We start from the raw sequence: 25834 nt of genomic DNA, 5'->3' as shown, positions 1-25834 counted from the left end.
CCGAAGTACCCCACTATCGCGCGGCTCATATCGCATCTTGGGTTTGGCACGTAAAACCTCAGAATTATTTTTTTATATGCACAGATGCCTATATTTATATTCGCAGGGGTTGCTTCAACGAGAACTACTCCGCGCAGCTTGCCATCGAGTTTTGTGCTATTTTGCCTGCCGTACCGTTCAGAGGTACGCATGATAAGTCCTACAAACAGGCGGCAGGCGTACAAGCCCCCGAAAGCTACTGCGTTCCAAAAACAGCATCGTGTAGGAATGACCGTGAATGGGAATGAAATGCGAGGTGCTTTGAAGACGAATGAAGTGAGCCGTTAGGGAGCATGTGAACATGATTTTATTCTTGTTTATCTTAGGAAACTCTCACGCTTGCTTCGTAATTACGTCAAGAGCATCTCGTTTTTAGCCGTGGCATGCAAACAGTGTGAACCACTTGCGTTCAGAATCTTGGCTGCCGTAAATGCACGAAGCGGAACAAGGACCTAGTTTTCTTGGGAAGCCGCCAACAATACCAGGTGTACGAAATGGCTTCAAGCGCGACACTGAAGCAGTCCTTTATTCAGAGCCAGTGCCAGAAAAAAATAGATTGGTGCTGTAATTGTGACTGCGCACAGTTTAAAGAAAGCGAAGCATTCCTTTTGTTCTCTTCTGAAACTATTTCCTATAGGCCTGTAGTACTCTGTCTCCTTTTGACGTCCCGTTGATGTGCCATATTTGCATTCTGAATAACATGTACTAACTAGATTTACAGCAAACTTTCGCGACAAGGCTTTGCCAGCGTGCGGTGTCTAGGAGGTAAAGACTCACGGTGGGACATCAGTGGGATATCTCTTGGCCACACTGAAGGGTTGACGCTCGGCAATTTATTGGCTGAGCGATTCACCACACCCACAGAATTGGTCTCAAGAGATGATTGCACTTGTCGTATGTGCAGTGTGCAATACAAGTCCATACTCCTTGTGTGTTCGAACCGACGAGTCAAGTCCCCTTGTCAAAACGTTGGCTCTAGACCAAGGCTTGCTTTGTTCGCTCACAGTTGATCACTTCCAGCAGAGCTAGAAATTTTACAACGAAACGCCAAAGCATGGCTGAGGCCTCAAGGTTTAGGATGCAAGGAATAAGGAAGGCTAGGGAGTAAAACGAGGGGAACAGTTAGTGCATACTACGTACATGTTGCCTTCGAGAGACACTTGCCAGTGAATTTCCGACTTTTTGCTAAGTACAGTCGTCTCCGGCAAAATTGAGGTGGTTTCGAGGGATAATGAGGAGACTACCTGAAGTACAGCGTTTTGTGCCTCCAGAGGCAAAAAAGCATCCTTGAATGCAAAGAAACGTGGAAAGAAAATGGGAGTGAATGGATTACACGTGGAATGAGATATTGCGACATATACTAGCACCGGGACATACCTTTGTTTTTGGAGCTTTTGTCCTTTTCGTGGTAGGCTTCGGTGGCAAGGGACGATGTCGCGCTTGGATGTAATTATCAGAGGTTAAGCAGGGGATAAACGCGTGCGGGACGAACTGTAGGTTTACAACCAGTTTGAAGAAGTGCCAATCACTTGACGCCAAGTGTCACGGAAGCAGGTGAGCTGCCACCATCGAGGCAGAATGATGGAAAGTTTGACGAAGCGCACACAGGCAAAACAAAAAGTAAAACGGAGTAGCAAGCAATATATACTGAATTGAATTCAACTGAATTTGAAAATATTTTCCTTTGAATGTAAATGACGACCCACAGGCACATGGAGGCTTAAGAAGAGGCCCTGTGGTGTCTTGTAAAGAGTTTTTCTTTATTATGCGGAGATGCCTACATACAGAAAAGTCTCCATTTCGAAAGCTTCGAAGAAACCTGCGCCAGCGGGAACACGCTGGCAAAAGCTGAGGCATTTCAACAGCCATTGCCCAGGAAGTCTGTGTTTGAAATATCGACTGCATTATAACAAAAACGCTTCTTAAAAAATAAAAAAGAACGTCACTGCAGAAGTTGTAAGGATTCTGAATAGAAAGGAAATATTAATTGAAACCAATTCTATTGATGAAAAACTCCAAACAGCCTAAATGAAGAATTTTGAACAGCGCCCCTGAAGCCGTGAGAAAAGAGCTCTGAATTATTTTATCCGCGAAAGTGAAAAGAACGTTTACGTTGCGATCAATGTTTAGTAGAGAAGAATAAAGTTGCGTGATATTTTGTGTGATTTGCATACGTGAACTGTCAAGTACTATGGAGGCGCCATGTAGGCAAATTCGTGCTTAAAGCGAGAATATAAAACGCAACATTGAAGATTAGGACATTCACGTTTACCTTTAACCGGAGTTGTGGCCACGTGCGGATGGTTTCATCTTCGACCTGCACTGGCTGCTGGTGGAGGCGTAAATTACCATCAGCTATTACTAATATTCATGGCCGATTTCTGCTTTAGGTGTTAAGGTTTCCGGAATAGACGTGACGTTACTGATGGGACAGCGCACTGCACTGAATAGTGAAGTGAAAGCGCACTGCACTGACTGTGAAGTGAAAGTTTCCTTACTGAATAGTGCTTTAGAGTTAGAATAGTGCAGCGGCAGTCTTACGCTGAAATGGCACGTAGCATGAGCTACTAGGCTATGATAAAAAGGGGAGGGATTGAAAAAAATATCAATACAAATTCCTCTCTTCAGTGTCACTAATGTGTCGTATACGTAAGTAGGGCATAATTTCTAAGTTTCATGGTTAGACAAAATTGTTCTGGCAACAACAGAGTCCAACCACTTCGATGGTTCATTTAATTAGGAACAAAATGTGTCTTTTGTAACCTTTTCTTGTATGTGGTCCGTGCCACTCTTATAGGATGTCGTAATTTATATATATTCTGTAAGTCATCAAGTGTCGGATCGGAATCATAGTGGAAATTCGAGAAGCGGTTGCGTACAGTGTAGCGACAATACCAGTACAAGTGCAGTTACTTAACACAAGAAAATTGTATGCATGGCGACTATATAATGAGAATATTATATATATAAATTGCCGATCCGTTACATGTGCATTCTATACACCAAAGGAAACCTTCGCCATTGTTGTCGTCTCCGCGAAATGAAACGATTACCTTGCCCTTTTGATCTGCGCTCAGCGTAACGAACTCTTACTAGAGCAGAATATTGTTAGCGATAAGGAACGCTCACAGGCGCAACGGCAACGCAGGCTAATGCCGCAATCTGCAGCATGGTCTCCGATCTCGCACACAAGTAAGCCTTCTATAAACTGACAATCAGTGCGCGCAGACAACGCACGAAACGCGAGCCTTTGTTGTACATACTCGCGGATCGAAGAGAACGGCGAAAAGGTGCACCTGAGAAACGATGCGTGGCTTGGCGCCGTCCCAAGGAGGCCAACGGCAGCAGGCAATCAAGGGTTCTCGCGGGAACAGGAGCGCAACCGCGTTAGGAGCATCAGCGCCTTATCGCAAACTGTGGGCACAGCCGCGCGATCCATGCGTGGGACAGGGCGTGGAGCGATCGATGCACGATCTCGCGGAAGATGAACCGAACACGCCTCTGCGAAGCGGGGAATCGGGAAGACGCCTCGGTTCCGTGTACACGCCAGCACTCCGACTGCCTCATTACTGTTGCGCCCTCCGGATGTATCCCTACACTCGGACTGAATCAAACCACGTACGCAGTCATTCGCTTTAAGGGGAAACAGCTCGCCAGCATTCAACCACTAATAGCAGCTTCAACTTTTGATCAACGCCTGAAAAATTTGGAGGACGCTTAAGCTTCGCCTTTAAGAGGAAGCTGTAGCTAGGGCCCAACTCCGACGCGGCCTATTCAAGTGCACGTAAAACGCAAAAACGCTTTTCTGAAATAACCCCTGTGCTGATTTTAATGAAATCTGTTGCATTTTAGAGAGAAAGCTAAATTCTAGTGATTGATGGAAGCAGAATGTCGATTTAGGGCCTGAACTTTGTTAAAAAGATCTTCAAAAATTCTATAGTTTGGAATATATAGAAGCACGAAGTTTACAAATACTAGCTCTGCATCAAGAACAGATAAAGTGGTTCTATACAAGCAGTCCATCAGATCATTCAAAGCGGAAAAATTCGATATGTCAATTTATATCATACATGAAATAATTACGTTGTGTGCAAGGGTTCTGCAAAAGCTGCATTTCCGTATTACAAAATTTTTTGAGGTTCATGTATAACATATCAATTTCGTCCGCTTTAGATGTACTATTAGATACAATTAAGATAATTATTATATTAGTCATTGCTGACTAACAGAGCTCTAAACTTGATAATTTCGTTTTCTGAAAATTTTCGATTGTGCCACTCTTGCATAGGAAAATGTCGATCTGAATCGAAAATTCGAGATCAACAGTCACAAGATTTCAAGTTTTTCTTTTATATGCAACACACCTTGTCAACCTTGGTGTAGTGGTTGCCAAGAAAAACGAATTCTCCTTTTACATGTTTTCAGATAAGTGCACCCGAGCTAGAGCTTCCTCTTAAGAGTGGAACGCGATGTCGTTCAAAGATCTCCGCTTCTCACGCTTCCCGGCAACTGCAGCGTATGTAACCGTAATGTTTACCGCGAAAAGCTCGCGGCGAGCGCTATGCACGAAGGCGGGCTTTCTGGTAGGAAATGCGACCTTTTGCGTGAGCCACGATGCGGGGGAGGCGAGCGCCATCTGGAGGTGTTTCAAGGAATCAGGGCGCTCCATGGCCTCGAAGAAGTTCGCGCGCCGGCCCACGCTGATAGCGGACGCCGTGGCCGGTCTATGCTTGGTAGAATCGCTGGTAAAAGGGTTTGTTCGACCTTAGGTATAAACAAATATGGTTTCTTGTATATTCAAAATTACAATTCAACGCTATCATGTCTGTAGGTTGGGTGTAAGTAGTACTTTACAATTCTTTTAGGTATTTTAGCTTGGAAAATTCAATTATTTCAGTGACTTCCTTTCACCACATGAAAGCCCTGGGTATGGGTGCTTCTAAAATCTGTTTGTGGAAATGACGTACTATGCTGGACGCTGGACATGGGACGCCGACGCCGGATTTTATGCGGCATGGGGCTCTTAATGCAACCGCGTTCAATTTCGTCTCATTCATCTGCTTCATCTGACGTATCAGCCACCTTGGTTTTCTGCTAGGTAGAAGCAGAATGGCAGAGCATATCAATTTAATAAATATTCCCTCTAACAGTGGACTCTCCTGTAGCTATAGTGCACGCACATGTATGTATGTATGTATGTATGTATGTATGTATGTATGTATGTATGTATGTATGTATGTATGTATGTATGTATGTATGTATGTATGTATGTATGTATGTATGTATGTATGTATGTATGTATGTATGTATGTATGTATGTATGTATGTATGTATGTATGTATGTATGTATGTATGTATGTATGTATGTATGTATGTATGTATGTATGTATGTATGTATGTATGTATGTATGTATGTATGTATGTATGTATGTATGTATGTATGTATGTATGTATGTATGTATGTATGTATGTATGTATGTATGTATGTATGTATGTATGTATGTATGTATGTATGTATGTATGTATGTATGTATGTATGTATGTATGTATGTATGTATGTATGTATGTATGTATGTATGTATGTATGTATGTATGTATGTATGTATGTATGTATGTATGTATGTATGTATGTATAAGCGTGCCTGAGGATCGCCGAGTAGGCGCTCTTAAACATAAAGGAGGATGGCAATGAAGGGAAAGTTACTGGTGCGTGACTGCTGCACAAGTGTTACGGCACCAAGTAGTCCGCCAGCGTTTGACAGTGCTTTTGCTTGCTCGGAACAGACGCTGAATCGACGCAGCTTCAGGTGCGACGGTTTCGCGTTTTCCCAGACGCGGAAGGGAATAGCCGCAAAATAAGTACACTTTTACATACAGTGGTGTGTTGTATCTTATTTAACTGTTGTCAATAAGGTGCTTATGTTTTCTCTTCCCCAGCTTAAGCTAACGTTGATGAAAACACGGCGCACTTTTCAGAAACGCTCTACTTGTGCGCGCTTTGCCTCCGTATAGCTGTCCCTTCATTGCCACAGAAAGTTATCCGCGAGTATAGACAGCTTCGGGTACTTCTCGTGAGAAAGAAGACACGCACAAAAGGCGCTAAGAAACACCGAATACAAGTACAAGAACACAAACACACATGCAAGGTTCTGTGTCCGAGCAAAATGGCGTCAGAGACGAGAATGCAAGAGCACGCGCAGACATGCATATTTTTGCACACGAGCAGACCACGACAACTGCGCATAATTGCATAACTTGTTTTACCAATGCTAGACGCGCGTGGCAAATGTGCACTCTTCGTGCAGAGACTGCTTGCTTGTCTGCGGCGAGAGAGAGAGAGAGAGAGAGAGTGCCCGCCGGATCAGCCGTCGCTGCTCTTGCGGGTCTAAGCTGGTCAGCGCAGTCTACTGAGAGAAAAGCTTGGTTATAGGTTAGTACACATCTTTAGTAGTTAAGTACGGCTGTGGAAGCACACGCTGCTTGCCATTGTAATTGCTGGACTGTCAGCTTTAATGAAAAATGGAGCAATAGCAATGCCTCAACGGCATTGGGATGCGGCAGTGTCGATGGTTGGTGCATGTAGTCACGCATGCAAGGTAGCCGAAATGTTCACTACGCATGGACTACAATGTATTCTGCAGTGTAGCTTAATTAGCTGTCGTGCTTTCGCGACCTACAGCGGTCATCGACTGCCTACTCCAGAAATGGGTAGCCTCGTGTGCTACACGGAGTCTTTAGAATAAATAAATAAATAAATAAATAAATAAATAAATAAATAAATAAATAAATAAATAAATAAATAAAGCAGTCAAGCAATCAATCCTTTTCTTTATCTCAAGGAGAGAAATGGCCTAACAGAACAAATGTAGTGTCCAAAGTATCCCTGTGGCGTTCCTTGTAGGCAGTGCTGGGCAGTATCGAAGATACATGTATCCCAAAAACTATCTTAGATACTCTTTTCATATCTTGCATCTGTATCATGATACGTCTGACAAGACGTGTATCAATATCTGTAATTTCGATACCTGAAAGAATGTATCGTGTATCTTGAGATAGAAGATACTTGGGAGGTTTTCGCGACATAAACGTTTAGGCGAGCATAAACGTTGGCTGAACTCCGCTTCTCAAGCTGTTACTTCTGCCACTAAGCAACCTGATGTTTCACAGGCACTGAGTTTTCTATTGTCTGACCTTAACCGGTAGGTTGATAATACTTCATGTTTAAATGTCATAGCTATTAGGGGTGTCGCCTGTATAGTGTTTCTACGTATTCATTGTGATTGTGCGATACGTAACCACCTTTAGACATCTCACCACCTTATATTTTAGTGTCCCGCTTTCAGTGCGCAGCGCATGTCACTAGTGAGAGACTATCATCTCCTTCGCCTGCGGTGTACGACACTCGACGAATGTTTGTACCCCAGTGGTTGTGCGTCTAAGCGTGATCAGGCTCATCGCACTCTACTTACTTTTCTAGAGTTAACTAACATATGTTCCCGCCTGTAGCGTCGAAACTATTCTATTCAACATTCTGTAGTAGCGTGACTTTCAGTGATTCGCACCCTACTGTGTGTGATTTGTACTGCGTGTTCTACTTTATTCTTTAGATTTGTCCTATTGCTCTTCCTTTCCTCTTTCCTCCCCTCCTTCCTATCTTCGATTTCTGTGTTGCTGTCATCTCCCTTCTGAAGAGTATATAGGCAGGCGTTGTTCCCCCTTCCGGTGGCAGTTGCCAGCCTGCTCCTCGCTGTCCCTTTCCTGTTAATTGTATATATGTGTTCAAAAAAAAATAATATATTTTACTTAGATATATTTTTTATTTTTTTAGCTCACCCTTAAGTTTATTACTGTTACAATTAAATCACCAGGTAATCGCAGCTCTAAGTGGCAGTAGTCTGAATAGCGTGGTATACTACGACGCTTTGTTCCACTGCAATACGTATGAAACGTTCTTGGGCTGCACAGGTTTTCTCGTTGAAGAAAAATCGTAAAAGGATTGTACTTTAAGGAATATGTTGCTAACGAACCCTTTACGCCACCAGATAAGTACAACATGAAGGGCTTATGTACTCGCTGTGTATACGATGCGTAAAGAAAAAAGTGTCGCTACCAGCGTTATTGCAAGTAAAGCTCCACAGCGGTATTTGCGCCATCGTTTAGAGGCTTCATATTATTGACGTGCTCGTAATTAAATGGCGACACGCCAGCTGGTCGGCAAGCAGAGCACCGACTCCCATCAATTTCAAAACCGCTGACAGCACAGCATATAAAGAGCTTTCATGTCGAGCAGCTAAAGCAACCCCAATAAATCGTTTCGGATTGAAAATATTATACTTTCAGCAAGAAAGACAAACATTTTGAGAAACCAACAGACATTTCATTCAAATAAAACAAAGTTGGTCCGAGTTAAGAAATTTCGAAGCGAAAATTTTTCGCGTAATGGTTCTGCGGGAACCCACGAGGTGGAGAGAAGTAATCAATAAATGGAAAATGTGACATCCACCCAAGCGTTGCAAGCTTCTACAATCATTTTTGTGCTTGCATGTTTGCTGCTACATTGTATCGATCCATAATACAAAACTTGCTAAGATGTCGAAGTATTTCAAAATTCATATGGAAAGTATCGTATCAGATACAATAGTTGTAGTAGTATGTAGTATCTGTATCTCAAATACTTGTTGCCCGAGTATCTAGTATCATATCATGATACAATTGCAAAGTATTTTTGTCCAGCCCTCCTTGTACAGCTCCTAGAGTCGGGAATACAAGGTGATGCGAGCGATATTGGGGGTGCATCTCATGGAAAACGATACATGCAAAAGAGGTGGTGCGTTACGCGACAATTCTTGATTATTTTGGGAAAGAAATCCCGGTCCTATACCATCGCTTTTTCAGTTGAAAAGACTAACTGAGCGTTTAGGACATTTACTGGATATTTGAAAGCAATGCTTGCGTCCTTTGGTTCATCTGGCTCATAATACGGTCATATGGTTTTTAAAGCACGTTTACGTTAGATTAGTTTTTTTAGAGCGAAATCTGTATATGACTAACCTCCCATGGTTTTTTTTTCGGCGTCCGGCAACAGAAACGGACTTAGCGATTTCTAAGAAACCATTACGGCTGCAGTGCGGCGGCGCAGATGTCAAAGTGCTCGGCGTGAACAATAGCGTGAGGTCAAGATTGTCGCAGTATATAAGTACGTGCGGTATCGGCGCTACAAACAGCTGGGTTATCGCTAGGGCGGACACGTATAGTTCGTACACCCGAAGAACAACATGCGTACGAGGAGCGCCGCAGGAAACAGCAACGAGAATGCAAACGGCGTGGAGTGAAACGACCACCGATGAAAAACGTTCCCGCGATGCTGAACGAACAAACGACAATGTTAGCCCGGGCACCTCCGAATGAGCAACGATGCCGGACTCGCAATGCAAAAACTGTCAAACATTCCACTCTGTGAAGATGGAAGGGCATCGAAAGCCCTCTGCTTTTCGTTGGATAGCTTCGACTGTTGTTCGACAGCTTTCGCTGCTATTCCATCTTCACAGAGTGGAATTGTAATTTTTTTATCAACCTTCACTTTTTTGGCAAGCTCTGGTTCTCTCATATGCTTTTCGCGTGTTTCCGTTGTGTGTGCTGCTGTTGGCAGCGTGAGCAGTGGTGTACTGTGGTGCCCGACGTGGCACTTTGGTACTGAATGCTAGCACATTCGCCACACACACCCCTCCTGACGTCATTCGTGGTCGTAGTCTTATTTTGGCAAGACCGTACGCATGATTCTCACTTGTTTACTGCTGCCCCGTATATATATATATATATACATATATATATATATATATATATATATATATATATATATATATATATATATATATATATATATATATATATATATATATATATATATAATGAGAAGCCAACAAACACTGACACCAAGTACAACATAGGGGAAATTGCATGTGCTTAATAAATGAAATAAAGTAATGATAAATTAATGGAAATTAAAGTGGATGAACACTCCCTGGCTAACACTCCCAGGGTTCTACTAGTACACATAAAATACCCAAGAAAGTGGATGGGGAAAACGCCGCCGCGGTAGCTCAATTGGTAGAGCATCGCACGCGACATGCGAAGGTTGTGGGTTCGGTTCCCACCTGCGGAAAGTTGTTTTTTCATCCACTTTAATTTCCTATAATTTATCATTACTTTATTTCATTTATTAAGCACATGCAATTTCCCCTATGTTGTACTTGGTGTCAGTGTTTGTTGGCTTCTCATTATATGACTAATAATTATCGGGTCCCTCGGTTAACCCCCTTTCTTCTCGTTTATATATATATATATATATATATATATATATATATATGTATGTATATGTATATCTTGCGAGCATTATTCATACGTTTCATATTCTCATCTGCACATACTTATCATCACTGTTTTGGGGCCTGGTGGTGGGGCTCTCACTCGAGAAAGTAAAGAGACTGGCTGCCTAACATATATATATATATATATATATATATATATACGTGCTACTCCGCTATTGCCATATATAGGGTGCCCCGACTATCTCGCACCAAGATTAAATATATGCAAATGTCACGTCACTGCATAGATTCAAGGTACTGTTGTTTGCCGTCCCTATAGGAGATACTCAGATTATCTTTTGCTATCCCCCTGATTACATAATTATTCTTAATAATTACTCAACTTCTTAAATATTATAATTACAAGAAAGGTGTCGATCAGAAAGTTGTGAATACTACGAATATACGCAAGATTGCCGCGCGACTGATGGCTTGCGGCATTTTGCGTGTATTTGGGTGTTCTTTCACGCTGAGAAAAACTCTTTTATGTAGCACGTATTGAGCAAAAGAAAACTGTATAAGGAGTTTTAATTGTTGCCATGCAATTTTCTCACTGGCACTTTTCATTTAATTACCGTATGATCTCAAGAGAGAGCCCCCATAAGATGGAGAGCAAATCGAGTGAAAGTATGATGTGGGCTAATTAACTTTCAGTGTGGTAGCTAACCTTCAGTTTCTTTAGGCCGGTAGCTTAGTCAGCGGGAGGTTATCTTTCGGGGGTGGGGCATCTCTCCGTATTTTACGGTATTGTATTTGAGAAGTTGATTGATTAATTAATACTAGTTAGGTAATTAGGCGGAATGCAAAAAATAATCCGAGTATTTCCAAGCGACGGCAAACAACATGATTTTGGTTTTCTCCAGCTACGTTTCATTTACATATTTTTAAACCTTGGTGCATGATAGTCGGGACAACGTATATTTTCTGAGTGCTTATGGTATAATACTTACGCAATCCATAAAGATTCCGCATAATTTGTTGTAAGAACACGCTGATTTAAAAGGACTACAAGAAGAAGCAAAAGGGAAACAAAACATGACAGGACAGTTTCTTCTTGTATTGCTTATAAGTTATCGTGTTCTTAAAATGAATGAAGATTAACAGACGAGCCCTGTTTAGTGCTTTCTTGATTCCATAATAATTCTGTGTAAGTTCCACAAGAATCGCACGAGAAACACGTGGCATTATTGCAGTGCATACGTAAAGTTTTAGTAAGGATACTTCCCAAAACTGAATACAGCTTTGGGTCATAATCGCCTGTCAAGTCGATTCTTATTACCACTTGGTAAGTTAATTAAGAAAAAGACCTGTTTTATTGTTTTGTGTAAATACAACTGTTACATACGGAAGAAGTATCTCCATGTACGGGCAGGAAGGGACCATCTGTTTGTTGTCGCGAATACCAACCTTCTTTGCTTAGCGACAGCGATAAAGATGTAACACTAGCTGTGTGGTATAGATAGGCACCTGGAGGCCACATCTTATAGTTTCACGTAATTTTGCGGTATTGTAAACGCACCGCATAAGTTTTTTGTCGTCTGCTTTGACGTCATGATATTGAGTAAATTTGTCACTTCTAATGGCGAAAGGTGGCACCACTTTCATTTAGAGTTCCTCATGCATTCGACTTTATATCCTGGATGGATATCTTGGGTAACAACATTGAAAAGGATTAAAGGCAATGGGCATTAGAATGTACGAGGAACTCCGCGAGGATCTATAAACTACACTGTATAGTCGACGTTGTTCGTGGACATTGTACCGATGACATCAGTAACAGTCAGTAACAAGAAACAGTTACAGTGGGAGGCTCCCCATGCAGAAAACTGTTTAGTTCTTTCTGTGAGGTACTAGCTTATGCGGCTATACCTACAAATATAGTTTCTGCCTACGACGCAAGAATAAAGAAAAAAAAGGAAGAAAGACAGGAACGGGTAGGTCTCCCAAGAACTCCTGCAGACGAGCTTCGCAGCCTTTATGTGATATCTATCAGCGGCTCGGATTTCTCCCTTTCTTTTTTACCTCTTTACCGCTGGCACCTTTTCTTTGTAATTCTATTATCTTTCGCGGTTTGCGCGCAGCTCCGAGCCGAGTGTCGCAAAGTGGTCATTTCGGCGTTTCCCGCTCGAGAAGATCAAGCCCCCGCCTTTCTCCCAAGTAATAAAGCTCTCGTTGCGATGGCGCGAACTCACTTTCTTTTTTTTTTCCTCCTCCTCTCGAAATTTCATACGCCAAGGCACAAGAAAAGTAAGAGCATAAAGACTGGCTGTCGGGCCATTACACACAATGTCGAAGCAAGGAAGCAGAATCGCGGCCGCGTGGAGAAGGAGTTCATGTATGGCCAACTAAAGCTTCCCATAGCCGCGTTGTAGAGGGTTTGACGACAGTGGGTGTGGTAGGGACTTCTTCGCTTGAATAGTGCCTGCTGTTCCTTGAGGGCATCATCACGTTATGGCCAGGAAAAATGAAAGTGTCCCCCTCACAATGGGTCACCATAAACGTCAATGTTTGTGCCTCTGCACCTTAAGCCCTGAAACTGGAACAGCAACAACATCGAGACAATAGCGGCAACACGATAGCGACAACTTGGAAGGTATCCGAGCTGGTACCGATTCACAAGCTAGATAAGCCAGCAAACTTGCTATTATCGTTTAGAACAGCATGCTGGAACAGCTCTATCAGTAGGTTCATAATGAGTATGGTACAACTTGATATCAGGGCGTGTCATCCTTTCCCAGTCGCATTAATGTGGAAATATGTACGCTCGTATTTCTTTGCGCGACAGGAATTGTGTGCACTCTCGCCCCCTCGTTTGCAATGTGTGACGGTCCTATGTCTATCGAACGATACTGCGTGTATAGGTACAAAATTATGGCCGTGTGGCCTGTGTTCGTGTTTGTAGTACTTGTTGATATGTTCTTCTTGCTTTCTCTTTGTTTTTAATAATGCGACAGCATTATTGCTCATGCAGCGGAAAATCCAATGGCGTAGCCAGAGATGTACAAAACGTCATGTGGTCACAGCGATGCGCTCGTGCCACTGCTCACGCGTACGCCGTCGCATTACCTTCCACAGTTGGCTCCGATGCCGCTCATCATGCCACCGTTCCGATACTGGCCCTCCCTCTGCGAAGGCACTGACGGCAATGGCTCACTGCCAGTCCATCCGGTGATTTCGGTGAGCTATGTCATGCGCTCCCATGGACGAACCTTCGACTTCGACTTCTCTGTCAGTAGCTGCGCCCAGCTCCTTTGGACGTCCACGCAAGTACAGTACGCGAACGAGGCCGAGGCATGTAATGCGATGAATGAGACAAGGAAACGTGAAAGCAATACCATTACGTTTCGTAAAATGAGTGGTCATTGTGAAGACGATAGCTATAGGGGCTTGTTGGCCCGGCATTTGTTATTTTTGTTGTATCGCAAACTGAACGACAAGGACAACAGAGAAGCACATGTGATATTATATATACATATATATACATATATATATATATATATATATATATATATATATATATATATATATATATATATATATATATATATATATATATATATATATATATATATATATACGGCAGCGTTAACAGGAGGGGAAGGAAAAAGAAAGGGTGCTTTAAGTGTTTATTCAACCTTCGCTTCTATTCATTTCCTCAAGTACCTCACTCGATCCAACCGATAACGGACCCTTCAATTTTAGGAAGTCAGAAAAATTAATGGACACGAAATTGCCTACGATTATGTTGAAAGTGATGCTACAAAATAATTGAACCAAGGCAGCGACGCAGGACATTAATCAAGCTGGGAGTTCCATTGTTGATCATTGTATCAAAAGGCCATCAGTATAATAAAAAGCCGCGAAAAATTCCCTGGTGTTTGTTGGCAGTTGGCCTTGTAAATTTCTTGCTTTGTTTTCACTAGCCATTTCGCTATAGTTTTCACTAACTGGTGACTGCCTCCCTTTCTGGAGGAAGTGATTAGACTGTTTTTGATGTTGTATATATTGAAAGCGACGTTTAAACTGACGATGATTTCGGTAAACGTTTTTCACGAGCCGATCCGTGTTACAGCGTTATCGGATGTTTCTCGAATGTTGTCACTGGTTCTATGCGTTGTCTGTTGCCACCGAACCCGGTGCATAATCAGACTGTATGCGCCACGTTAATTGTGTAGTGCATTCTAGAAGGCTCGCCGGCGACAGTGGCTATATGCTGTAACCTACGGCGAGTCATGTGTAAAAACCGACGTGCTTGACCCGCGGATCAGGAGCCGGATTCACAAAGGTTTTTGTTCGTCAGGACTTTTTCCTTTTTTGGTCGGCGGCCTTCGCTAATGATATGTTAACGGTTCCTATTGGACTGTTCTTGTTCTTACGAACTTTACTAGCGTAAGAACCTTTTGTGAACGCGGGCCCAGATTTCGACGATCGACGAGTGTGCTCGCCGCTGTCGTTGTGCTGAGTGTTGCTTGTTTTGCTGGGCACAGGTTCACCCAATAAACAGTTAGTTTCTCGATTTGCGTTGTAGAACTGTGGCTCTTCACCGTCACGACCACATGACAATATTTTACTCGAAATAATAGTGAAAAGCGGGCCGGTGCCAAGCTGTATCGTCATCTTTTTCAAGACGAGAGCCTGAATACATATTGCGTTGCAGTAGCTTAGCACCGGTTTAGGTCAAGAAAGTGCTGTGCGTCGCGTCGCGTTGTGGGCTTCAATAGATAATTTGCGGGGTTTTAGGTCCCCAACGCTATCATATGACTATGCAAGATGCTGCAGCGGCCAGCTTCAGCTAAAGAGCACCATATTTTCGACAGGTGAGCATTCTTTACATTGCGTCCTCGTAGTGTTGCTGCCAGCCTCATTCACAAATTGAACACGTGACCACGCGCTTAGTGAGGGAACGCTGTATCCAAGAAACTAGTAAACGGGAGTCACGCAACGGGGATTATAGGAGATCTTCAAAATTCAAGTGCCGCCCGCCACCGGACCGGCAGACTACAGCAATACAAAACTGCTCGCTAGACAACACAGCCACATGCACAACAGCTGCTTTCGCATGTGTCCACTGTTGTTAAAGATAACAAGCCAGCCAGAAGCTTTCACAGTTGAGCTTCCCCACCTTCACTCTTTCTAAAATCAACCAACCAAGCAATCAATCAATCAATAAATCAGTTCCTTGGACTTTACTTCAACCACAGTTAATTTCCCCGATGCTTTCCTTGAAGTGTTGCGTGAAAAAAAATATATACTCAGTCATCACAACACATGCAGGTGGCACATGCACCACCAAACTCGTGCGCGCACGCTAGAGCTATTTATTCATAAAGGTTATTCATAAAGCTACTCATAAAGCACTCATAGTTACCTTTTGATCGTATCTGTGAGCACACTCGAAGAGTTCACAGAGAGAGCATTCTTTAAAAGTGTTATCTGGTTCTGTTGGAGAATTTTCTGCGTTCCATTCGCTTGGTGTAAAGCGGGTCGCGCGCAGGCACGAAGCAGCCGACAGAACTGCGTCTCTCGCGAGAGACCGAGCTAGGCCGAAAGTTGTAACCGCTGGTGCAAATGGACGCCCGTGAATCTAGTGAATGTGGCCATTTGCCACGCGTTCCACTCCTCTCGGCCGGTGAGGTGGCCCCATCGAATTGGCCGATTTCCTCCGGAATTGCCCATTACACTACCGGCATTTAAGCGAAGAGCGTTGCGCAAATGACGCTCCTTACACTTTGACGCCATCCCCTATAGCATTAGTGCACCGAGTTTCCATGGTGTAAGGAAACGCGCGTCGGTATTTGTCATTCGGAAGAGCAGAAATAATATAGTCTTACGAATAAACAGCAACTTCATCTGGAAAACTTACGTTTACATCTTTCTTTAAGTTTGTGCCTTTAGCCAGCGGATATTCGCAATGAGCCGTGTAATATCCAGGAATTTCTAAACGGCATTCGGCCAACGAATACGCAAAGGGCTCCGTCACTAACGTAGCCGTTAGGCTTCTCTGCAGCCTGGTGCTGATGACTGGGCGAGAACGTAAGCATTCTGCGTAGTTTGACCCCCCCGCGAGCCCGGTGTGCGACTCCTGTGGGTGCGAGGAAACCATCCAGCACCTATTGTGTACCTGCCCTCGCTACGAGTTACAACGCCTCTCTCTGCGGGCAACTTTAAGCGGACTGGACTCAAGACCGTTCTCCGAGTCAAAGATACTCGCACCGTGGCAACACCCGCCACTGCCACGAAAAGCGATTCGTTCACTAGTACAATACTTGAAGTGCACTGGCTTAAGAGACCGTTTATAGCGTCCCTGTGCCTCCTCCCAAGAGCACTCGGTGCTTACTCTCGCCCTTTTTGTCCTCTTTCTATTCCCATTTCCCCACCCCCAGTGTAGGGTAGCAAACCGGGTGCTCGTCTGGTTTACCTCCCTGCCTTTCCTGTCTTTGCTCTCTCACTCGCTTGCCACAACATTCTACCTCGATAATGGAGCATATTCACCGACTCGAAGGCATTCTTTCACTGTTTGCTGTCCGCTTTACGCCGTGGACGACAAGACCAACTTGTGCTAGAAATAAGGCAGTTGTATCACCAGCCGTCAGAGAAAGGACATCAAATCACTTTTCGGTGGCTTTTCGGTGCATGAAAGGCAACGAAAACACTGATGAAGCTGCTAGGAGGGCTCACCAAGATTCCGTGAAGGAACCCATCCCCCTTTCAAGAACTGACGCAGCAGCAAAGCTTCGCATACTCGCGCGTATGCTTCAGAACAGTGACTCATTCGACGCATTGACGTCATAATGTGAAGCGCATTTCTTGTTTTTTTCTCTTGCAAAGGACTGTTCTTCCTAAAGTTGCAATGTTCATAATTGTTTTCACGGCCATAAGGTGCTCACTTATGTGTCATTTTTATGTATATATTATCTTTTCTCTCTCGCTTCATGATTTATGATGATTTCTCTTTGATGTTTTTATCAGTGCTTTTGTAAACCTTTTTGATACCCCTCCTGCATGGGCCCTAGCTTGGGCCTGCATTATTTTGTAAATAAATAAATAAATAAATAAATAAATAAATAAATAAATAAATAAATAAATAAACAATTTACTTGTACTTACTAAATGAATTAAAGAAAACAATAAATTAGCAGAAATTAAAGTGGATGAAATCATCGCACGCGTAACGCGAAGACGTGGAATCGTTCCCCATCTGCGGCAAGTTGTTTTTACATCCACTTTCACCAAGGGACCTTCAGCACGCCCCCAATGTCCGGGATACGGGCGTTCTTGCATTTCGCCCCCCATCAAAATGCAGCAGCCGTGGCCGGGATTTGACCCCGTGACCTCGTGCTTAGCAGCGAAATGCCATATACCCTAACTCACCGCGACGGGTACAAAACCGTATATACCTATCGCTAGTAAGCGCCGAAGATAATGTTACGTAGAAAAAGACAAATAGATGCATTTACAGTGGTACATGCAGCACTGTCCGATAGCGAGCAGCTACCATCTGATCGTCGGCGTCTTCATCAACACTGCATTCCTTACCTTCTTAAATAGCAGTAACTGTTCCGTTGCGACGTAGTGATTAAAGATCTGTGCTCTTACGAATCGTGTTCGTAACCGCGATTTGTATGCGCGCACTTGCTTTAACGTTTCAGAATGAACGTGAGTGGAGTTCATTGAGGGTATGGCTGAAGTAGCGCTGAGTGTTTCGAGTTCGCGTTGCATTTAGCTTATGTAGGTGTTCAGTATACTGCTATATCCGCGTAATACTCGCGCATGAGTCTCTACTTCCTTCTTGTTAAGCGCTTCGAGAACACGTCGAGTATTCTTGAATCCGGCTTTCAATTTCAAGTTCCGGGGCAGTCGCTCGGAGTGGATACTCCAACTTCCCCCTCACTACTCCCCGACCGTTACGTGTGACGTTCCTAATTTGTATGCGAGAAAGGTGAGCGGTGAATAACGGTCTGCGAGGAAGTGCAAAACACCTGCTGCTTGCTTTTTTTTTTCGCAAATTTTATTCGAGCACCTGCATTAGGCCGAGTGAGCGTGAATGTGTGCGGAAAGCGAGGGAAGCAACGTTAAAAGAGTCCTAATCTGACACACGCATGCGGACTGGTAATTGAAATGTCTGTTCATCTGCCGCCTGATCAAACACTACCGATCCTCTAATGTCCGTAAATGATATTTATCACCTTACCGATAAACTTTAAAGTGCAATATTCGGCGTAAATGGAGCCAGTAGGATTCTCATTTCCTATACTTGTATTAGGTACTCCTTTGCGAATGCGAAGCAAGCTGTGAAAGCCCACTTTGCATAATTCAAATTCGTATCCTGCTGGGGTAACCTTTCGCCAAGAAGCGGTTTGGTTTGAGGTTCTGTCCACTCGAAACAGCTCCAGAAGTCTTCCTGATTGGAGCGAGTAGATAATATTTTTTGAGTAATCTAGAATAGTTTACATAGGACGACATACAGTGGCGTGCCAACTATTTATCGGCTGGGGGGGAGGGGGGCATACGTCAAATGATCTGATGTCTCTCTCTCTCTCTCTCTCTCTCTCTCTCTCTCTCTCTATATATATATATATATATATATATATATATATATATATATATATATATATATATATATATATATATATATATATATATATATATATATATATATATATATATATTGTCGCGCGTAATTATCATCATCAAATCGGGTGCCCATTTTCGAACTGGTTGTGGGTAGAAGACGGCGTGAATGACGTTTGTTGTGGCCGGTACAGAAAAGACGCCATAGTCTTTAGGTGGATTTCTCTCACATTTCCTCTCGAGACAATACATATATATATCTCCCGCATGCGGCCAGTTGTGTTTAATCCACTTTCAGTTCCATTAATTTATCCTTTGTTTATATTGGTTATACATACAAGAATTTTCCCCTATGCCTTCCTTGGTACCTGATTGTTGGCTGCTTATGATACCTGTATGACTAATAAAAATCAAACTCCTCGGTTTGCTTTATTATTATTATTACAATAAGTAAAATAGCCTGGAAATGCTTCTGTCAGCTATATTCATATTTAACAGACACAGACGTACTTATCAATCACACATGGTGAACCATGGGGGATCGAAAAGTGATTTGCATTTGCATTTACTTCTTGCAACTTCCGCACAGGGGTCCCGGATCATAAATGTACCCCTAGTTTGGGTAGTAGTATTGTATTGTATCACGCAGACACGCACGCACGCAAGCACACGCACACACGCAAGCACACACACGCACACGCACGCACACACACACACACACACACAGGCACACACACACACAGCGGATATGTGCGACCTTAAAGAACTACAATCCGTATTTACAGAGGAGGTGTTCTTCTGTAAATACGGATAAGCTGCAATAAAAGTTTCAGCTTCTTGTAATAATATCACATACATTAAAATGTTGGCCGTGTATATATGACTGTTCCGTTTGACAACTTGCCCTCATGTCCTCAAGAATGCCGTCCCTTACCGCTCTGTGGTGTACGCGCTTTGTTCGTGCTTGTCTCCCTTTCTATCTCCCCCTTCTACTATGTTTCTCTTTTTAACCCTCTTAACCCTTCCCCCTGCGCAGGGTAGCCAACCGGAACTACCTCTGGTTAACCTCCCTGCCTTTCTCTGCATTATTTTCTCTCTTTGCCCTCATGTAATGCTTTGTAACGCTTCTCGTTGGAAATATTGAAAAAGCCAGTAATTCATCAGCCCACATGTTACTTCGCCGTAACATTTACCACGGTGTCCTCCCCCCCTCCCATCACCTCCCCTCCCCTTCAATTCCCCATGCATTTGATATCGACTGAGCTCACAGTTCTCTCGGGGCAACGGGATAAATTCTTTGTCCGCAAAACACATTCATAAAGCTCCGCATCACTTGCATGCGTACTTTATTGCAAGTGTCATAATTAGTCTCCGGTCTTTGAAGTATTTTCCTGCATATCTACTACAACGCGCCCTTTATTTTCGACAAATATGAACAAAATGTATTCTTTAGTTTACCGAAGGAATTGCTCAAACCGAGTCGGAATATATTATAACGCCTGAAAATAAGTTAAGAAAAACGATGTTTCAGCAATTATTTACAACGTTTCTAACGGGAGAAGTAGCGTAAGAACTTTGTCGCACATTGTAATTACCGTGACCCACTCCCCGTTATATTAAATATCAGACTGTTGTCTCTTCTCGTCTCTCCCTATTTCTCGACAGCAATGTCGGGACACTGAGAAGCATATCTGATAACGTCTATATCACACGCTAAACTTGAATAAGAAAGTTTTTACGAAGGCTGTGTTTGCGCCAACCGCATTTAACTTCGCACAAAGAGTTTCCATAGCGTACCACTCATTTTCGCTAAATTTTGGTCTTGGTGGGTTTTACAGTTCTGCCAAGGCAGCGGGCTCACTTCTTCCCCGCTCGTTAGACAGACTCATAACATTCTAGAGTGCTTGTAAACGTAATTCATTGCGAAAGCCCCAGTTGCCCATCTGTTTTAAACTTCATCTACGCAGCACCCATTAACTTCTCCTTTCAGTGACCAAACAAAACGAAGCTGCCTCCTTTAGTTCAGTGCGGACACCAGGCGAAACTAGTGTATCTCGCATGAAAAAGTAAAAAGAAAAGAAAAACATTAGGGTTGAATAATTATTCGTAACGCTTATAAATTAGCCACACAAGTTACAACTACGCTCCTTGTTGCACTTAAAATGCTACCTATTTCTTCAAAGCATAAAATATCTGAAACGCTGAGTGCTCTTTAGACATCGGCAAACCAAGATAATAGAAGCAGCGTGATACTTTTGAAAACTTGCTTACAGCTTTTTTAACGCTGTATTTGATCAACACGCATTTACCATCGCGCATATACTTGGCGTATCGTTTTCCTTATGTTCGCAACATTTGACCTCAGTTGTAGTTGTAATAATGCAAGCACAGTCGTCTAAGTTTTACACCACTCGTAAAACAGACTAATGTTGCTATGGGCCACTTGTATACGCATTCTACTGGAAAATGCGCATTTAACCTGGTCATTTGAAACATTGCCTGGTCGTTGGCCATACCGAGCCCATAATTTTCCCCACATATAAACAAGATGCCTTGTTAAGCTCACCAAGTCGAGGAAACCGGAGGAGCAAACTACGCATGTCGTATGAAGTACGAAAACACATGAAAAAACGGAGGGTTTAGTAATCATGTGCAACACTTGTATTTGAAGCAGGGAAGTGAAAGTTTAGCTGCGCATTGCGTTTAAAAACTTCCCATATTCACGAAATTTCACGTCTGCATCTCGCGCTGTTTTAGGAGTCTAGGAAACATTTCGATTAGCGGCAGTACGACACCCTGGAACGCTTCGTTGAGTAACTTTCTACAAAGGCTGTAATGAACCTACACAGAATAAGCATATATCGCTCGTCACTCAGAACATAGCTTTGTACTTCGAATAAATATGAACACCGTGACCCGCATATTTTAGCGTGGATACCGGGGGACAACAACTAAATGTCGTGTGTAAAAAATGCAAAGCAAAAAAAGAAAATTGAGGAGAAAGCAACTATTTAGTAACAGCTTTCAGAGCATATAAGCAACATACAGAGTGCAAATTTTCGGTGCAGGTCACCAAAATGTGGCCATCATATAAAAAAATATTAAATATCTGCTATTCTTGCTCCTGCCGGTAAACAAGTGAAAGTGTAGCTCTTATTTAAAAACATGAAATTTTAAATGAAATCATTAAAGTCAGAAGCGGTACACGTTCGACCAATGTCATTTTCATGAGCATACCTACGACAAGTCGTGATTACACAATGTAATTCGACAGTTACATTGTAAGAGGTTTGATTATATTATTGATGATGATAAGATACCGAGACTGCAACGCTCTGTAGGCTATCGCTCGACAGAGACTAAATAGTTCCAGCATTCGATAATCCAGCGATTTCATGTCGTAAGGCACACCAGTCGCTGGGCGCGGCTGATTATAATACTTTATCTGGACTTACCACTCGCCCGCAGGTTAAACGTAAGAAGCTGATTGTGTTATTGAATGCGGATATAGTGGCCCCCCAAAAATTTGGCATGATGCAAGCTGCGCAAGCTGACAGTTGTTAGGACAGGAACTGCCCGGCACCAGGCGTTCTCCTCAACGCGAGCCTGTATGGCGAATCCCGCGCATCGTCTGCTACAGGGCATCCCGAGAAAGCACAAAAGAGAGTCCTCAGGGTCCAAGCACGGGATGCGCAGTAAACAAAAGCTTTACTTATGTGATCACTATATACTAAGAAAGAGAATTTAGCTTCAGCTGTAGTCTTGTTGCACTTTCCAGCGTGCAGCCTAGAGTGCCCGCTTTCGAAAGGGGGGAAGGCATTGACATACTGTGCCCCCCTCCCACTTTTGACATTGGGCAGGGCGCGTGCCCCCCTTGCCCCTCTGGTAGATATGCCTATGACGACATAAGTGCTCCGAGAGTGTCCTGATATTTATTTCCTGTTTGAGTCTTTTTTATATAATAGGCAGTCGCCCTTCGTTATAACGCGTGTCCGTGTCGATGACGGCTGAGAGAAATTTGGCAGACATTCAGGAAGCGTGAGTGCAGGGGGTAGTACATGGGCTTCATAAGGATTTAGCAGGAATTCGCTGACAAAGCACTTTTCAGCTGATGTCACTGTTCTTTGGGGTTCAATTGTTTATAGTAGTAGCCTCGCTTAATTAATTTAAAGCCAATTAAATGTTTTACATTCAGAGTTTGTCATGCCAACCCGCAGTTTGCGGGGCATAAATAAATTTCGCGCCTGTACTTGATAAATTTCGGTGATGCTTTAAGTGGACACACACAATGAGTGTTTTCTTTTTTTCAATCTAGAATAATTTATTTTGAATTTAGGAAAATTTTTGTTTTCGTTGCAATGTTAAAAGCAACCATCGAACCGTAGAGAGTGAGAGAGCCAGCAAGAGAGAGAGAGAGAGAGAACTATTTTCCTGTTGTGTGGATGTGGTGAAAAGGCCCTCAGCCCAGGGCCTCATACCGAATGTTAGAAATATGTGGCCGAAACATATAGTGATGAAAACTTGCAATCAAAATCGGGAATAAGAAATCTGCAACCTCGTTTAAAATTTTCAGCCAAGAGTTTAGTGAAATGCATGCACTGACCATCACTATTAATTATGGTGAATAAAAGGGCAAGTAACGTACACAGAAACTAGCGCCAGATTTTCCTCTAATATCAGTAGTATAGAACTCAGTGAACGAGAGTGAAGCCTGTTCCGCTCGCTTCGTGACCTCCTCGAGGAAGCTGCGAATGCGGCATTGCTTTGCATAGTTAGAACAGTACAGTACCTGCTAAAGAACTATCGATATCGTAAAGCAGTGTACCTTTACGCCACGCGTTACTCGTCCTAGCCTATACATCGATATAAAGTCACGGGAGTACAAGCTTAACGGGCGCCAGCGACATGTGTCGTTTTGTCGGTGCAAATAATTTACGATACATGCTCAGAGTAATTTCTATGCGACCGTAAAACCAAGTGGCCCGTCCACGTTAACCGCGAGTCCATGTCGCACAACCTGCGTATAATTATCCCAGCGTCATTGCAGCGTCCGTTTCTCATTTGTATGCTTGCGTATTTCGCCATTGTAAAGAACTCGCAGGCACAACGCAATATTGGAAGATAAATGACGCGGTGCCTGTTTGGGTCAGCGGCAGCCGATGACACGCGCATGGTTTTACGCTTTTAGCTATTCTTTGGGTCAAGAGGACGAAGGCGATGTTTGATGCGTGTAGACAGAGCGAAGAAGACGAAGTGTCTGTGCCCCAGAAGATTTTTTGACTACAGCTCCATTATCTTCTCTTCATTTCTGCCTACATAGCTCGATCTCATAGCCCGTTTGCCTACTGAAATATTGCTTGCCGTTACTTTTTTTAGTTGCCTGCGTTATACCCTGTGGTATCACTTACGTTATGGGTGCGTGTGGCGCGCTTTGAACAATATATAATATATTCCACCCGCGTATCATCATCATCATCATCATCATCATCATCATCATCGTCGTCGTCGTCGTCGTCGTCGTCATCATCATCACCACCATCATCATCATCATCACCATCATCATCTTCTCATCTTCTTCTTCTTCTTCTTCTCCTTCTTCTTCTTCGCAGGGAACTACCCCCTGCGAATTTCATAATTTCATCGCTGCACCTCGTTTTCTGCCGTCCTCGACTGCGCTTCCCTTCTCTTGGCACCCATTCTGGAACCCTAATGGTCCACCGGTAATCTAACTTATGCATTACATGACCTGGCCAGCTCCTTTTTTTTTCTCTTATTGTCAATTAGGATATCGGTTATACCCGTTTGCTCTCTGATCCACACGGCCCTCTTTCTGTCTCTTAACATTGTTCTAAAGCTTCTTTATCAGTCTTCAAGTTTCCGCCCCATATGTCAGCACCGATAAAATGCACTGACTGTACACCTTCTTTTTCAATGATAATGGAAAGCTTCCAGGCAGGAGCTGACAATGTCTGCTGTATGCGCTCCAACCAATTTTTATTATTCTTTAAATTTCCTTGTCACGATCAGGGTTCCCTGTGACTAACTGACTTTGGTAAATGTACTCCTTCACAGGTTCTGGAGGCTGACTGGAGATTCTGAACTCTTGTTCCCTTGCCGGCTATTCATCATTATCGTTGTCTTCTGCATATTAATCTTCAACTCCACTCTTACACTCTTTCTGTAAGGTGCTGAATCATTTGTTGTAACTCGTCTCCGGCGCTGCTGAACAGGGCAATATCATCTGCAAAGTGAAGGTTGCTGAGATATTCGCCGTTGATGCTTATTCCTAAGCTTTCCAGTTTATTAGCTTGAATACTTTTGCCAAGCACACAGCGAATAGCATTAGAGACATTGCGTCCATTTGTACGACCCCTTTCTTTATAGCTATCTTCCTAATTTTATTGTGGAGTGGAATCTCTGCAGATATTTTCCAAGATATTTACGTAAGCGGCCCGTACTCCTTGATTACGTAATGCCTGTATGACTGCTGGTATCTGTATACTGAATCAAATGCATTTTGGTAATCCATGAAAGTCATATAGATAGGCTGAATGTAGTCTGCGGATTTCTCGATTACGTGACTAATGACGTCGATGTGACCCATTGTAGAGTATCCCTTCCTGAAACCTGCCTGTTCCCTTGGTTGACTAAAGTACAGTGTTGCCCTTATTATATTGGAAATAGTCTTCCTGAGTATTTTATATAGTACTGGGAGTAAGCTAATGGGCCTATAATTTTTTAATTATTTAACGTCTCCCTTTTTGTGCATTAGAATAATGTTTCATTCTTCCAGTTCTCTGGGATACTTGAAACCGATAGACAGTTCGTATAGAGAGCCGCCAGTTCTTCAAGCATTA

At 43.1% G+C, this 25834-nt stretch overlaps 1 protein-coding gene across 11 annotated transcripts in view; it reads left to right on the top strand.

The window, feature by feature from the left end:
- LOC135909078 (gonadotropin-releasing hormone receptor-like) overlaps positions 1 to 25834 on the top strand; it is a 538207-nt gene that overhangs the window by 162669 nt on the left and 349704 nt on the right. For 3 of the 11 annotated variants that reach the window (XM_065441223.1, XM_070531756.1, XM_065441073.1), the window contains one exon: positions 13482 to 13583. The exons of the other annotated variants lie outside the window; for them this stretch is intronic. The gene's annotated coding sequence lies outside the window, so the exon portion shown is untranslated. The remainder of the gene's footprint in view (positions 1 to 13481; positions 13584 to 25834) is intronic. 11 annotated transcript variants of the gene reach the window in all.

This window comes from Dermacentor albipictus, chromosome 1 (assembly GCF_038994185.2).
Source record: "Dermacentor albipictus isolate Rhodes 1998 colony chromosome 1, USDA_Dalb.pri_finalv2, whole genome shotgun sequence".
Taxonomy (NCBI): Eukaryota; Metazoa; Arthropoda; class Arachnida; order Ixodida; family Ixodidae; genus Dermacentor; species Dermacentor albipictus.
Note: the sequence above shows the minus strand (reverse complement) of the source record. Positions and strands in the feature narration are given on the sequence as shown.